The sequence below is a fragment of the Danio rerio genome, chromosome 9 (assembly GCF_049306965.1).
Source record: "Danio rerio strain Tuebingen ecotype United States chromosome 9, GRCz12tu, whole genome shotgun sequence".
Classification (NCBI taxonomy): Eukaryota; Metazoa; Chordata; class Actinopteri; order Cypriniformes; family Danionidae; genus Danio; species Danio rerio.
This window is the reverse complement of record NC_133184.1, coordinates 31547501-31561707: the sequence shown is the minus strand read 5'-3', so window position 1 is coordinate 31561707 and position 14207 is coordinate 31547501. Positions and strand designations below refer to the sequence as shown.

Genomic DNA, 14207 nt, shown 5'->3' with positions numbered 1-14207 from the left:
ACAGGCAAAACCAGAGAAAGAGTGTGTGTTTGTGTGTGTGTTTGTGTTCTGAGTGGGCTTTTCTTCTGCTGTGAACCTCCTCATTGTTATGCAACTCACAGAGCGAGAGACTCACCCTGGACAGGACAGCAAAGTGTTTTGGAAAAGACTCTCTCTCTCTCTCCTTCACACACACACGCACATACAGACAAATGCACACACCTGGGTTTCAAGGCTGGCTCTTTTCCGAACTCATGTATAAAACACACATACTCCATACTTTTTTAAGCAGTACAGTACCTAAAAATTAAACACAGCATTCATGTTGTTCCAAACTCTGTTCTGTGGCTCATAAATATAGTTATCTTACATAATGTCCAGCATTTAACATTCGGTGAATATAAATGGCCACTCATGCTATGTTTTGGCCTGTCATAAATGCATTTGGATTTATTTGAGTGTTTTTATTGTTTGTGTTTTCTAATTTTTATTTTTTATTTTTTTGACAGGTCATGTGGACATTGTTTTATATATGATTGATAGAATTAAAAGTAAGGGCATTGGCCACAATAGACAGTATTAGACACATTATATGGACTTTTATTTATTTTTTAAATACAACTGAAAAAGAAACAGATAAAACCTTATGGCTTAGAGTATATTGGTTACATAAATATTTGGTAATAATTCGAATTTTGGGGGTGCTACCTTTTAAATAGGGTCTTTTATTATGTCATGAAGTGGTTCTTGTTGTAAATACAGTTGAAGTCAAAATTATTAGCCCTCCTGTGATTTTTTTTTCTGTTCTTTTTCAAATATTTCCCAAATCATGTTTAACAGTGAAACTTATTTTTCACAGTATTTACTATAATTTTTTTTTTTCTTTTGGAGAAAGTCTTGTTTGTTTTATTCTGACTAGAATAGAAGCCATTTTTAATTAAAAAAAATTATTATACAATGATTTGCCTAATTAATCTAGCTTACCTAATTAACCTAATTACTTAGTTTAGCCTTTAAATTGCACTTTAAAGTGCACCTATTTTACCCCTTTTTCAAGATTTGTCTACAGAAGTTTCAGCTCAAAACACCCATCAGATTACTTATTGTACCTTTCAGAAATTTGTAATTTTCAGCTCTGAGCATCTTGCTGCTGTTTCTGGTGCCTGTGCCTTTAATGCTGGTTCTCCCTACCCACCATTCCCACATGCCTGTCAGAGTGTGGCTTAATCTGCGCATCGGCTGCATCAGATAAAAAGCACAGTGACAGACATGATCTCACGTAACATTTGTTAGAAATACTACTGTAAGAACTTTCCCAATGATTATTTGATGTATTTGTTGTAGATGAGTCACATAGAATGTTAATTTAAAGTTCAAGCGCATACACACAAACACAGACACACAGTGCACGTTTTTAACTTTTCACTGTTTTTGCATGACAAATTCGACAGGATACAAGTTAATATCCACTGCTATATGGATATCCGTAATGTTAATGTACAAAATTAACCTGATTTAACATTCACATATCGGGATTAAAGCATCTTCTTTTATAATTGTACTGACATGCGGCTGTGGTGATGAAGATGATAAAATCGCTGAAATTCATTACCAACATGCACAGTTTTAAAAACGTTTTAAACTTATAAAACTCGTTCTTGATCATATTTGAGGATGATTGATGATCACAGAGAGCTGAACAGATCTTTTATTACAAGTTGCTTTGCGCACGTCCGGTGGTTGTCTTTATATCACCCTAATATGTCCGGGACACACTATATCTACACACAATTCTGTCCAAACAGCTTCGAAAAGATGATTTTCATTATACAGTATAGGTGCCCTTTAAGCTGAATGCTAGTATCTATTAGTAGTATAAACTAGTATAAACAGAGGGCTAATAATTCCAACTTCAACTGTATACCTAACAAGATTGTGTTTTCTCAGAGAAATTAATATTAATCAGGACACATTTTATTGAGTTTTTAAAAAAGATATATCACACTTTTATTGTTTTGATGCTTAAAAATCCATTTTTGTTTTTCACCTATTATAACTATTTTGTGTGTATTTTTCACTTTTATTGCTCATTCAGAAGGGCTTCTGCATTCCTCTGAAAAGGTGCCGTAAAAGTACTGAAAGTGTAGTTCATATGACTTCTGGCTATATTAAGTTTTCTGAAGTCATGCAATAACTTTGTGTGAGCAACAGACTGAAATTGAATTTGTTATTCACCGAACAGCTTTCCTTCTGCAGTAGCTGTCAAATCTTATTTGCATTCATGCGCATTCAGATATGACCGCTAGCTGTGTTCACCAAGATAATACAACGATTATTGCCAATAATTTGAGAAAACAATAAGAAAATTAATATTTGATATGACATGGGCAACCATCCTCAATGCAGTTTGCACTGATTTAGCTGTTCGCTTAAACTTGGTTATTTTACAGCTGTTTTATTTGCATCCCAAAAACAAAATGTTATTCAAGAGAAAAAACAAAACAGTTTTTTAAGAGACATTTCATAAATGTCTTAATGTAAGCATTTTAGACCATCTGGAATGCTTATGCCTTCACTACTGCTGTAAGAATGAACTCTGTAAAAGGTTCTCTACAAAAGAGAGGCTTTTTTGGGTAGTCCCTATAAAATTCGCTGGGTATGGAACTATTTTTTTTTTTTTATTTGTGGGCCCCTTTTGCCTGGGCCATACGAGTAGGTTGTATGATAAAAGACCTTAGTGGGGCCCCGGATTACAGCCCAAGACTGCATTCCTAATTCCTGATGGCCATGAGGCTTCTTGCATTCCTCATGCACACTTTGGTCTGAGTGGAATAAATGCAATTAAAGCATAAACATGTTTGTGTACTGCACATTTTACTGCGATTATGGTTACTTTAATTATGAGCATAATCACATTAACATAATTACAGTATCCTGTTATATGAGTTCCAGCTTAAACAGCATTGCTTTAATGATATTTTAATGTGTCTTACAAAGGAGCGAGTAATATACATTTTTTTATTTTTTATTTTTTTTTTTTTTTTGGTAAATAATGACTTTAATGTCCCTTGTGCAAAACTGCAAAATGACTTCAGAAATGTATAGAATTTAAGGCAACCGTTGGTCTTTTATAGTCGCATGGTGCTGCTTTGGTAAAAGAAGTACTGACGATTCTGATGTTGTTTTTGTTTTTTTCACGAAGTCACGAAGTTTTGGAGCGACCCAAGGGTGAGTGAACAATGACCCAATGTTTATTTTTATGCGGTGAGCTATTGCTTTAGCTTAAGATGTTCCTAAATTCATGCAGCTCACCACAGTCTTTGCGCACGCACGCACGCTCTCACGCAGACTTGATTCTGGGGCGGACTTTAGGACCATGGAGAGTTCTCCCACAACAGCGAGCGCACACAGCGCGTCTTGAAGAGGAAACCCCCACAGGAGCTCTCGCTGCCGGATACCTGAGACATCTCAAATCATCCCTCTGACCGACAAGCGCACGGCGCGCCACGGAATGCGCAGGAGCGACCGACTGTCCGCTGGACGAGGGCGCGCGGTCAAGCCATGGGTCCCCCTTTAGCATATTTGAGTTCTTAATGCATTATGATGTCCTAAAGTCATAGAGACCCCTGGAAATCCTTTGAATTCTCCTTAAGGCAGCGTCTGTTTTGGAATAAACTATCAGCTGGTGAATTTCACGGTTCGGATGGATGATTTGGTCAGATTGCTCATTCATCGTGATGCGCGTTCATTCCGTTTTCAAGTGTCTTATTGACTGACCGCGGATCAATTTTTGGACGTGGGCTGACGGTAAGCTCGCGCTCTGCTTTAGTTACCCATGCGAAGTTTGGAGTGTGTATGTGTGTGTGTTTTTTGGAGAGGTTTGATGGTGATGCGGGGGTGGCAAGTGATTTGCTCCGGCTCGTGAAGATGCCTAGCTTTAGTCTAATCTTTTTTCAAATTATCGATATAATGTAACGAGTTTGAGGTTGAAATAATGACACCTCGGTTTCATCAAGGGAGAGTCAATCCAGTCGGAAATGTGTCCGGGTATTTATTTAAATTCTCTAATGGCTAAATAGCAAATTGTGCTTTGTGAAAAAGGGAATGCGCCTTATATTTATCAGAAGGATTTGATTGTATGGCACTATTCTCATGACTATTCAGCTTTCACCCACCTTCATATTTCTATTATTAATACAAGCGCATATTTTGGATAAAAGCGTCAGTTGTTCGAAAGTGAAGTGTTTTCCTGTCCTACTTTTACACTTATTTTTCGATACCAATGAGTATAGATGGGGTTATTTCGTATTAGGCTACTGGAATCACAGTAATAGTCTATACTCTAATTAGAATAGTATTGAGATTAATGAGCATTATAAACAAACTCATGAGTAAAATCCGAATTCAGGGCAGACATGCTTCATTGACGTGAAAATAATTGCAGTGTTGAAACGTATTTATGACTTTACAAATATGCAAAATGTGTTATTTATTTTTTCAAATTTGACCAAATATTAATGTATAACATTTGTTCCTATGGTGTTTGCCCATACCTAAGCAATAATGTAATCTGGGAATAGCATCTCATTGGGAGGCGCGGAGTTTTCATACGCACAAAAAGAAAATGAGATTTAATCGAGGTTTCATTACTGAAAAGAAATCAAAGGTTTACCATTTTACCTCACTTGTACCTCTTTGGTAAACCACTGATATACCTAATTATATTTTCGGTTTGGTTTGGCGCTAAATAAATTTAGAAAACGCAGGGTGATGTGCGGCATCGTTTGAGAGATGGCTTGTTTAAAGGCGGTGTTTGCGGGAGTATTGCACCCTCCTGCGGTGGTACGGACAGAACACACGCACACACACACACAAACACACACTCACTCTCTCACACACACTGCAGTGGCGTCTGATCACAGTCTGCAAGAGAGAGAGAGAGAGAGTGCGCATGAGAATCTGTGCCGACAGAATCTGGCTGCTATACATATTAGACCTCTGGTGGGCTTTTCACACTTGAAATTGTAAAGCCTGGGTCATTTTTATTCCTGGGCTAACTGAATTCCTGCTGGGTTACCTTGTTAACTGCTTCCCACTGCTCATTCAATACACTGGGTTGGTATTTATTACCGGGTGGGTTACCAGAGTTCACGCTTGTCATTTGTGAACGGAGAGTTACTGCTCATATTTGCATATTTATAAGGTCAGTTATTGATTGGACAAATACTGCACAGGACCTTTGATGTAAACTTTGAGGTCCTATATTGTAAAATGCCTCTTCTTCAGTCAGCGTAACGCGTTTGAGTCAGTGTTGAACCTCTTAAACATTTTCAACAAAACGCATCGTGAGAGTTAATGTTGCATTAATATTTAAGGAGGCAAGCCATTGTCAGTTGTTTATGCTATTGTTTATGATTGACTGACTTAAACTAAACAACTTAACAGTGCACTTTAATAGGCCATCACACTATTTGGCTTACCATGCTTGAAATTGTTATCCTATTGTCATTATACTTTGTTAAGGTTGGCTTATTTTGGGTTGTTTCATACTGTACATTTATAAACTATATGTTAATTTACTTATTTGCATATTTATGAGGTTAGTAACTTTGAACAAATACAGCATGCACTGTTTTAACAACTGCTTGTTCTTTAATGTATATACTCATTAATACTGTAGCTTTGCTCTGGGTTTATTACGCCTTATGAAACATGCATCAAAATTAAACTATTAATAAACGTTATTGTTTATGTGCCCCATTAAGAAATGTTAGACCTTTCAATCAATAATGTGCTGTACCTGTTTGTGGTTGTGAAATGTTTGCAAAGGTTTCAAAGTGCATAACAGAAAGTTATAGTCACTTAAATGAAAGATTGAATTCTGAAATGCAGAAATGAGTCATCATCGATTGGATTTTTACTTCCGTAACTGCGCAGATCTATGGCAAATTTGCATAATGCCAGCCTGTGGTACAGTATTCATTGGCTGCCTGCAAACAACATCTGCTTTGACCCGCCTTCAAACACTTTTGTCAACATAATGTTGAGCATTTATTGTTAAGATAAATGCTTTTTCTAGCATGACTCACTTTCACAATAATAATTGCAAAACAAATTTTATCTTATGCACTGATGTTTATGATAAGAGAATTCACAAGAGTCACTGAGCATGTGTGCACACTCAATTAAACTCTGGCACTTTCAGCTGTGACAAATCTGAATGCATCTGATTGGCCATTGTGCACATAAGCTCAAAGAAAAGTGTGTAATTGGTTATTAATCTCTAAACTTGCCACTGAAAAACATCCTGCTAAAGTCAATCTTCTGATGAAGGTTCAGTTGATCAGCTATAGTTCTTCCAGTGTTTCATCATTGGACTAAAGCTCAAACTAATGTTGTAAAAATGACACCATCTTTACTGTCCTACTGTTTCTTCTTTGAGAAATGAGTTGAGAAATGGGGTCAGTTTTTTTTTTTATTAATTATTTTTTATCTTAAATGTTTGTAAAACTAGTGATTTTGCTGGTTGTTTAAACTGCTTAATTGAAATTAGCAGAATCAACACTACACTTGAGAGTCAATCTAGGGCCATACACTTTAAAAAAATGTGGGGTTCCACACAATTCATGTTGTCCCAATACAAATTGATTTAAGTTAACTTGCGCTTTTAACAAATTTATGTGTGTTGAACATAAAAAAATTAAGTTGTCCTGATGAAATCTCAAGAATTTTGTTGTTTCAGCTCATTTTAAAAAAGTATATACTGTATATATTTTTGAGTGTATATACTTGCAAAATAAAGTTTTTCAAACAAAAAATAAAGTATTGAGCAAAAATAATTAAATGCAAATCTCCAAAAGTTGTAATTTGTAAATTAATTTGAAAAATAAAAATTAATTTTGCTAACAACAATAAAGAACAGCAAAGGGAAATTTAAGTTTTGAGAAATAAAAATGAAATTTGCAAACAAAAAAAAACTGCAAATAAAAATCAAGTAGTGCAAAAAAAAAACCTAACATTTTAGCAATGAAAAAAACCCGATATTGATTCTTTCTCTTGTCGGCTTAGTCCCTTTATTAATCTGGGTTTGCCACAGTGGAATGAACCGCCAACTTTACCTGTGGGGGAAACCGGAGCACCTGGAGGAAACCCATGCGAACACTGGGGGAACATGCAAACTCCACACAGAAACGCCAACTAAGCCGAGGCTCGAACCAGCGACCCAGTGACCTTCTTGCTGTGAGGCGACAGCACTACCTACTGCGCCACTGCGTCAACAAAAAAATAAAATAAAAAAATAAATAAATAAAAACCGATATATTTTTGCTAAACATTTTTTATAGCATTGCTTTTACAAAACCAGTCCTGTCAATTGCAATTCTTAGACTTACTGGGCTATAAGACCACCTTCGTAATACTGTCTCCAGGTGTTGACGCTGTTTAAATGGAGGCAGGTACGGGCCTGCCGTAAACGCCCAAGTTCCCTTGACTCCGCCCCCTTGTCATATCAGGGCCACAAAGTGAAACGCACTGTAACTTGAAGTGCAAAGTGCAAACATCATCACAAACTCATGGTTGACTAAAAAGCAAATCAAAACAAGCATTGCAATTGACTGGATGCATTTTGTAAAAGCAGTGCTATAAAAACGTTTTGCAAATATAAATTGTTTTTTTTTTTTTTTTTTTTAACAGCAAATATTTTAGGCTTTTTTTTTTTTTTGCACTGCTTGATTTTTATTTTATTCATTTATTAATCTTTTTTGTTTGTTATTCCTCAAAACTTAATCTTTCCTTTGCAGTTCTTTATTTTTTTTAGCAAAATCTTTTTTTATTTTTCTAAAATTTATTTTCAAATTGTGATTTTTGGAGATTTGGAATTTGTGTTTATTTATTTATTTTTTTCTCGATACTGTATTTTTTGTTTGCAAAATTTTATTTTATTTTGCAAGTATATGCTAAGTATATATGGCCCTAGATTGACTCAATCAATATATCAATTATCAAGAGTTTATTGTGAACTGCTTATTTGTTTCATGTTTAATCCACACTGAAAAAAATTATGTCTGCAAAATTGTAAATCCAAATTTTAATTATTAATAAATTTTAATTGTTAATTGTCCAATTGTTAATAAAAAAGTAAATCCAATGAATTTTCTTTAAATATTTTTTTAGTGCACTTAAATTTGCAAAAGTAATTAAGCTAACTCAATCAATTTGTGTTGGGAAAACGTGAAGGAATTTTGTTGAACCCAGCATTTTTTTACAGTAGAGAGTTTTCCAAACCTTTAAAATTGCACAAAATTAACACATTTGTGCAGCTGCACTACATTCTCACCTCATAGAGACTAAACATGTGCAACATACAAAGCTCAAGCATAATTAACGAGCTACCACTCTGTTTTTTAATTGCTTCAAAGTTGCTAAACAACTCTCGGTAATAATGTAACACTGCATAACTTGTCAATTTATACTGCTTTACTCTCTGTGTAAAAGCCTTAAGCAGGTCTTCATAACTCAGGGTTAAAAGCCTCGTTAACTTTCCTTTAAAATAAGTGTGAAAGTTGTTTAACCCAGAGTTAAAAGTGGCCTTAACCTAGTTAAGTGTAGCATAAAGAGCCTTTCGGCTGGCCCAATGTTGCTGTTACAATCCAAGTTTTATGTGAGCACACGCCCTAGGCATGAGGATTCTGCTCGTCATGGATGCAGATTCATAAACACACTGCCCTCTTTTACCACTTCCCCCCCACAAATATTCTCTATCAAACATGTACACTTCCTCCATTTTATGCATTATCAGAGTAAATAATCAGAGTAAATCTCCTAATGCTAATCATTACTTTAGGTTATTCCCTCAAACGTGTGCCTAGAATACACAGATGAAACGCTGGCGAAAATTGTCTTTGACAGCGCCATTGACTCCTCTTAAAGGAACTGTCACTCAGGTTTGAATGTGGCATGGGGCACAGCCCGGGTTTATTGTGTCAGCATGTGTGTGTGTGTGTGTGTGTGTGTGTGTGTGTGTGTGTGTGTGTGTGTGTGTGTGTGTGTGTGTGTGTGTGTGTGTGTGTGTGTGGCTATAAAGAATGCATCTAGTCCTATTGCCTTGGGTGAGTTTGAAGATGGCCCCACACACACTTCCCTACTTAAGTTTCCGAAGAGATCTGGCTATATTGCATGCCATCACCACCGGCGTTTGGATGGCCTATTAATAAACAAGGCATGTTCTGTCATGGGGCTCATACTGAATGGCCAGGAGCATCGGTTAGCCACTTGTCGATAAAATCTGCGAGGAAGAATCTGCACGAGAGCCAATATGCGTTCAAATGCACTTTGATGTGATGTGGCCGTTTGACTGTGAGCGGTGCTGAAAGAACAGCTCCCTGTTTCAATGAACTACAACACATCTGTCACAACCTTCTTTGCCTTGATACATCAGCAGGCCACTAAAATGACGAAACCGCTATGACTGATGCACCCGGATCCGTGGGAAGCCAAAAGTCATGTCTCTGGCATTTTGATGAAAGCACGCATGTGTAATTTAAAGCTTGCGTTGCAGAATCCACACTCGGATTGAGCTCCATATTGCAGGCTTCTGAGGCTGTTGCGCTTTTGCATTCGCAGAGCCAATCGTTGCTGTTAAATGGCTCAATCTTGGATGAGGTTAGCGCCGGAAGTTTTTGCTTTTCTCTGACTCTATGAAATAGAGTTGTATTGTTTTCCCGGCGAAGAAAACACACTCTTGAGACCCCCCTTCCCGGTTTCTCAGGGACCACTTTACTGGGCACAATATCAATAAGAAGCCTCTCGCTATCTGTGTGTATGTGTACATAATGAGGAGAGTATGCTGTGGGAAAGCCCTCATTATAAAACGGTTTGAGCTCTCAGGCCATTAAAGTCAAGTACGGCGAGTGAGGAAGCGAGTCGAGGATACTCAGGTGGATTGCTAGATGATTGAAACAATAAGCTCATTCTCTATTGTCTTGTTGGTAATGGTTACTATTGGAATCTTTCAGATTGAGGGCTCTTGTCAGCTCATATCTTTGCGATGTTTGTGACATCAGGTCTTTTCTGATTGATTGGATCTCAAAGAATGGTGATCGACCGGTAACATGAAAAAAGAACGCATCGATTTGGCTTGGTGAGAAGTTGTCGGTCTTTTGGGGCAGCGAATGGTGGTTTCCTGACCTTGATAGCGTGCTTTATGTTTAGAGGTGAGGCTTCACGCATCAGAGGTTTCTCGTCCTGTATTTTCATATCTCATGTAGCGAATTTCAATTTGAAGGGCGTACAAACGACACATGGCCGCAAATAAATAAATACAATGAGTTCATTTATTCATATTGTTGTGTGCATCGAATATACAAGGCGATTCTCATTGATGCATGCACACAAACTCATTTACAGCTGGTTTTCCTGTTGCTGATGAAGTCTGACATGCAATCTTTCCATGTTTTTTTCCTCTCCAGCTCTCTCCCTCTCTATTACTGTCACTTTCTCTCTCCCTTAAGACTGTCAAACTGTCAGAATCCTCGCTGATTCCCTCTGAATAGTACTGAAACCTGCAGTGTGTGAATCCGTATGAGTGTGTGTTTGTATAGACCCAATTTAGTCTCGCATGTAAGTATGATATAAAGGGGCATTTGCAGTACAGCTAGAGTTTTTGATTTTTTACAGCACTTCCCATGTTGATTTGAAACCTATGATTGTTCATTTGTTCGTTATTGATTGCAGATAGAGAGTAAAAGGCAGCGCCTGATCTCTGTTTGCAGCTTTAAAATTGCTCAGTTTTATCTATGTGACTTACAGTGGCCGCAATTTGGGAGAAGACTCATTTTTTGCTACTCTTCTGCTATTTAACCTTGAAGCGTAAGCTCATGACAAATGCAATGGATTCTAGTGCTGACAACCTTTGATGGAATTGGGAATCTGCCTCAATTTTCAGCCCTCTTCTTGTAAATGAGATGGTGCAGTCATTTACATTGGCGAAAGTGAGTCAGAACCATGTCATCAGATAGAAAAGTACTCCCATAATGACAATCACAGTAATTCTAAAGGCACCGGTCAGGGTGAAGATTTAGAACGAGCTTGGATACTAATTTCCCATAGGAAAAGACACATTTAAACAACATCCTGTACAGTGAGCTTCTGAAGCCTGATGAAAATACAGTGCAAAACACTCCATTTTCTATTGGAATGTCAATTTGAGGGAAAGTTTAATTGAAAAATTAATGACTTGCAGATTGTCTTAGTATTTGGTTTGTCCTCCTTTCGCTATAATGGAAGCAGCACTTGAGCTGACACGAACTTCGCAAGATTTTGTAAAACCTGATAATCAAGGTCTCTTGAATGATTCGAGAACATCTTGTGCTTAAATGCAAGAACATTTTACCTTTTGTACAAGGGAATTCACATGGTCAATTTGACAAATTTGCTCATTAGTGACCTGGTAATACTTACAGAATCTTACCTATTTATTATTCATTCTTATAAAAAAAAGCCCAGATTTCCAAAGCAGCCGCACTGTGTACTCACTTTTTTAATGAATCAATTATAGGTCTTAATAATGATAGGCTGTAATTGCTGTTGACTTTTGACCTTCTGAACAAAGCAATTGTATGATTCAGCACGAGAAACCAAATCCATTAAACTCAACTGCAGTGTTTATTAAACGCAACCACAGTCTGCTACAAAAAAATAGGTCACATCTTTTAGCTTGTGAAATTCAAGAGTGTCCTCCTCAAACTGAAATTGTTGCAGCATGAGTGAAGGGTATGGTTTGGAGTTGTGTCATCATACTAAGGATTGATTGAAGTGGGGTGTGTTAAAAATTGAACACACTGTTATAGGTCTTTCTGGGATTGGATTGGTTTGGACGCTGCAGTATCGTTTGGTGAGTAATGACACTTATATTCTGCTAGACATTATTGGACTTTTTGTCTTTGTGAGGTTTTTCTGTTAATGACACCCTGAGTGTTTTCAGAATAATTATTGTGTCTCCTTTCCTCTCTTCAATTTCATTGTATTCACATGAGGAGAATTATACTGCTGTTTTTTTTTCAAGAACTTAATGGAATTTTCAATAAAGTCATTCAATCTAAAAACATCGTAGATGAAGGAAAATAAAAACTAGACAAGCGAAACGATTGTTAACATACTGTAATAGCACTGAGCATTAGTATTAAATTGGATTGCATAGCTCTGATAATTGGCAGGAATTTACTGGGAAAGTTTGAGCTCATATTGAAATCGCTGATGTTACATTTCGGTACCTCAGCAAATCAGACCGCTGTTTGAGACGCCATTGAGTGCCTCTTCTGAAACTCAAGAGGGAATACTTGTGAGATTACTGGGGTCTTTTTCAGCTGACAAGCCTGAGAAGCAAGAAACTGAAATGATTTAGCCAACAATGGTATTCTCAATTGTATATTAACCCAAACAGTAAACCAGAATGTATTGATTGAAACTGATCATTAACATACAAATTGCTATGGCCCCATGGCTCACTTCTTAAGCAATTGTGCTTGAAAGAAAACTTGAGTTAAAAAAGGCCATTACGTTTTTTTTTTTTTTTTTCTCTTCCCTTTTTTGATTACAAACCGTCCGAGAAATTAAAACAAAAGCAATTGTGCTGCGTTTATGAAATATCAATCATACTTATTCTTGCACGTTTGTCAAAAGCAGTCCTGCATAATTAAACACCGCAATAAAATGTTTAGATAACAGTAGCATCTGTTTCTAAATAAATTAAGCTTTTATTTGATGTCATTGTTATTTAATTTCCAACTTATCATCACAGCCAACTCTCACTGAATTCTTGTTTGTACGATGCTAACTAATAACCAACACCTTTTCTTGACAACTGTGTAACATTAAATAAGCATAACACAACTAATATAAGCATTAAGTCATTAAAATAGTGTAAATTAAATTGTCTTTATTTTATAATGCATAATAGATACTACATAGTATTCACTACATGAGTAGTTACTAAATAAAAATACTTCGAAAAGCAAACAAACACAACTTTTAATTTGATAATAATGTAATAATCTGTTAGCAAATGGTATTTAATTTGAAGGAGCTAAAATGCACAAATAACCCAGCAAACAATTTTGTATTTAATAGATGTCTAATTGACATCTAAATGTAGACAGATTGGCTAAAGCAAGGCTAAACCTTTCTGTGAAAATCTAATAGACATCTTAGAGTAGCCCAAAACTTGACTAGTCATTTAATAGACAGATTAGACAGACTTTATATGTGTAGTCATTCATTTATGTTTATCTGATGACTAGTCTAGTTTTGGGCTATACTTAGACATTAGATTTTCACTGACAGCCCAAATTTGGGCTTGTTTTAGCAAAGAAGATTATGTCTATTAGATGTCAATTAACCATCTTTTAAAAACAAAAAATGGTTGCTGGGAATGAACAAAGATGAACGAATACTGTGAGAAACATATTGTTCATTGTTATTTAATGCTAGTTATTGTTAGCGAACCTTCATGTAAATCCTTATCACGTAATTCATGTATTTATTGTGTGCTAAAATGGTTGAAAAGCTTCAAGCTGTATACTTTATTATGGGGTAGATCTATAAGTAACCACTTTCCAGCAAGCTACACATTACTCAGAACACCTTAGCAACCACATAGCAACAGAAACAAGACTGTTCAATGCTGCAGCCAGAATATAAAAATAGTGTTTCAACTTTTCCAGTATCATCTATGCAGCAAACTAATATAAATTCATGCATATGTGTATGTCATTTTTCATGCAGCGCAGGACAATGTGGTTCTTGCATAAATGGCTCATTTGACTAATTTATCCATTCATGGTATGCCAGTGGCAGGTTTCCCAGTCATGGAAAACCAGAGAAATTGGTGATTTCTAAAGCCAAAAAAAAAAAAGTCCCGGTAGTTGATTAAATCTCAAAAATCACAGAAAGCTTTATAAAGAATTCTTGTGTAGCCAATGCCTTTAACATCATATAATACTTTTTCAGTGTTGGGCAAGCTACTTGAAAAATGTAGTGAGCTAAGCTATTAGCTACTCTACTTAAAATGTAGCTTAACTACACTAAAAGCTACCCTCTGGGAAATGTAGCCAGTTAAGCTAGAAGCTACTTGGCAAAAGTAGCTTAGCTACATCTGAGCTATTTTTGCGATTTTCATTTTAAATTGAAGTAACTTTAAAGTCAATCATATCTGATCAATAAAACTGTCAATA

At 36.3% G+C, this 14207-nt stretch overlaps 1 protein-coding gene across 8 annotated transcripts in view; it reads left to right on the top strand.

Annotated features, from left to right (window-relative positions):
- Nucleotides 1-14207, top strand: part of il1rapl1a (interleukin 1 receptor accessory protein-like 1a) — a 269927-nt gene that overhangs the window by 98017 nt on the left and 157703 nt on the right. For 4 of the 8 annotated variants that reach the window (XM_073912167.1, XM_005174698.6, XM_073912168.1 and 1 more), the window contains exon 1: nucleotides 3414-3786. The exons of the other annotated variants lie outside the window; for them this stretch is intronic. The gene's annotated coding sequence lies outside the window, so the exon portion shown is untranslated. Of the gene's footprint in view, nucleotides 1-3413; nucleotides 3787-14207 lie in introns of those variants that run through there. 8 annotated transcript variants of the gene reach the window in all.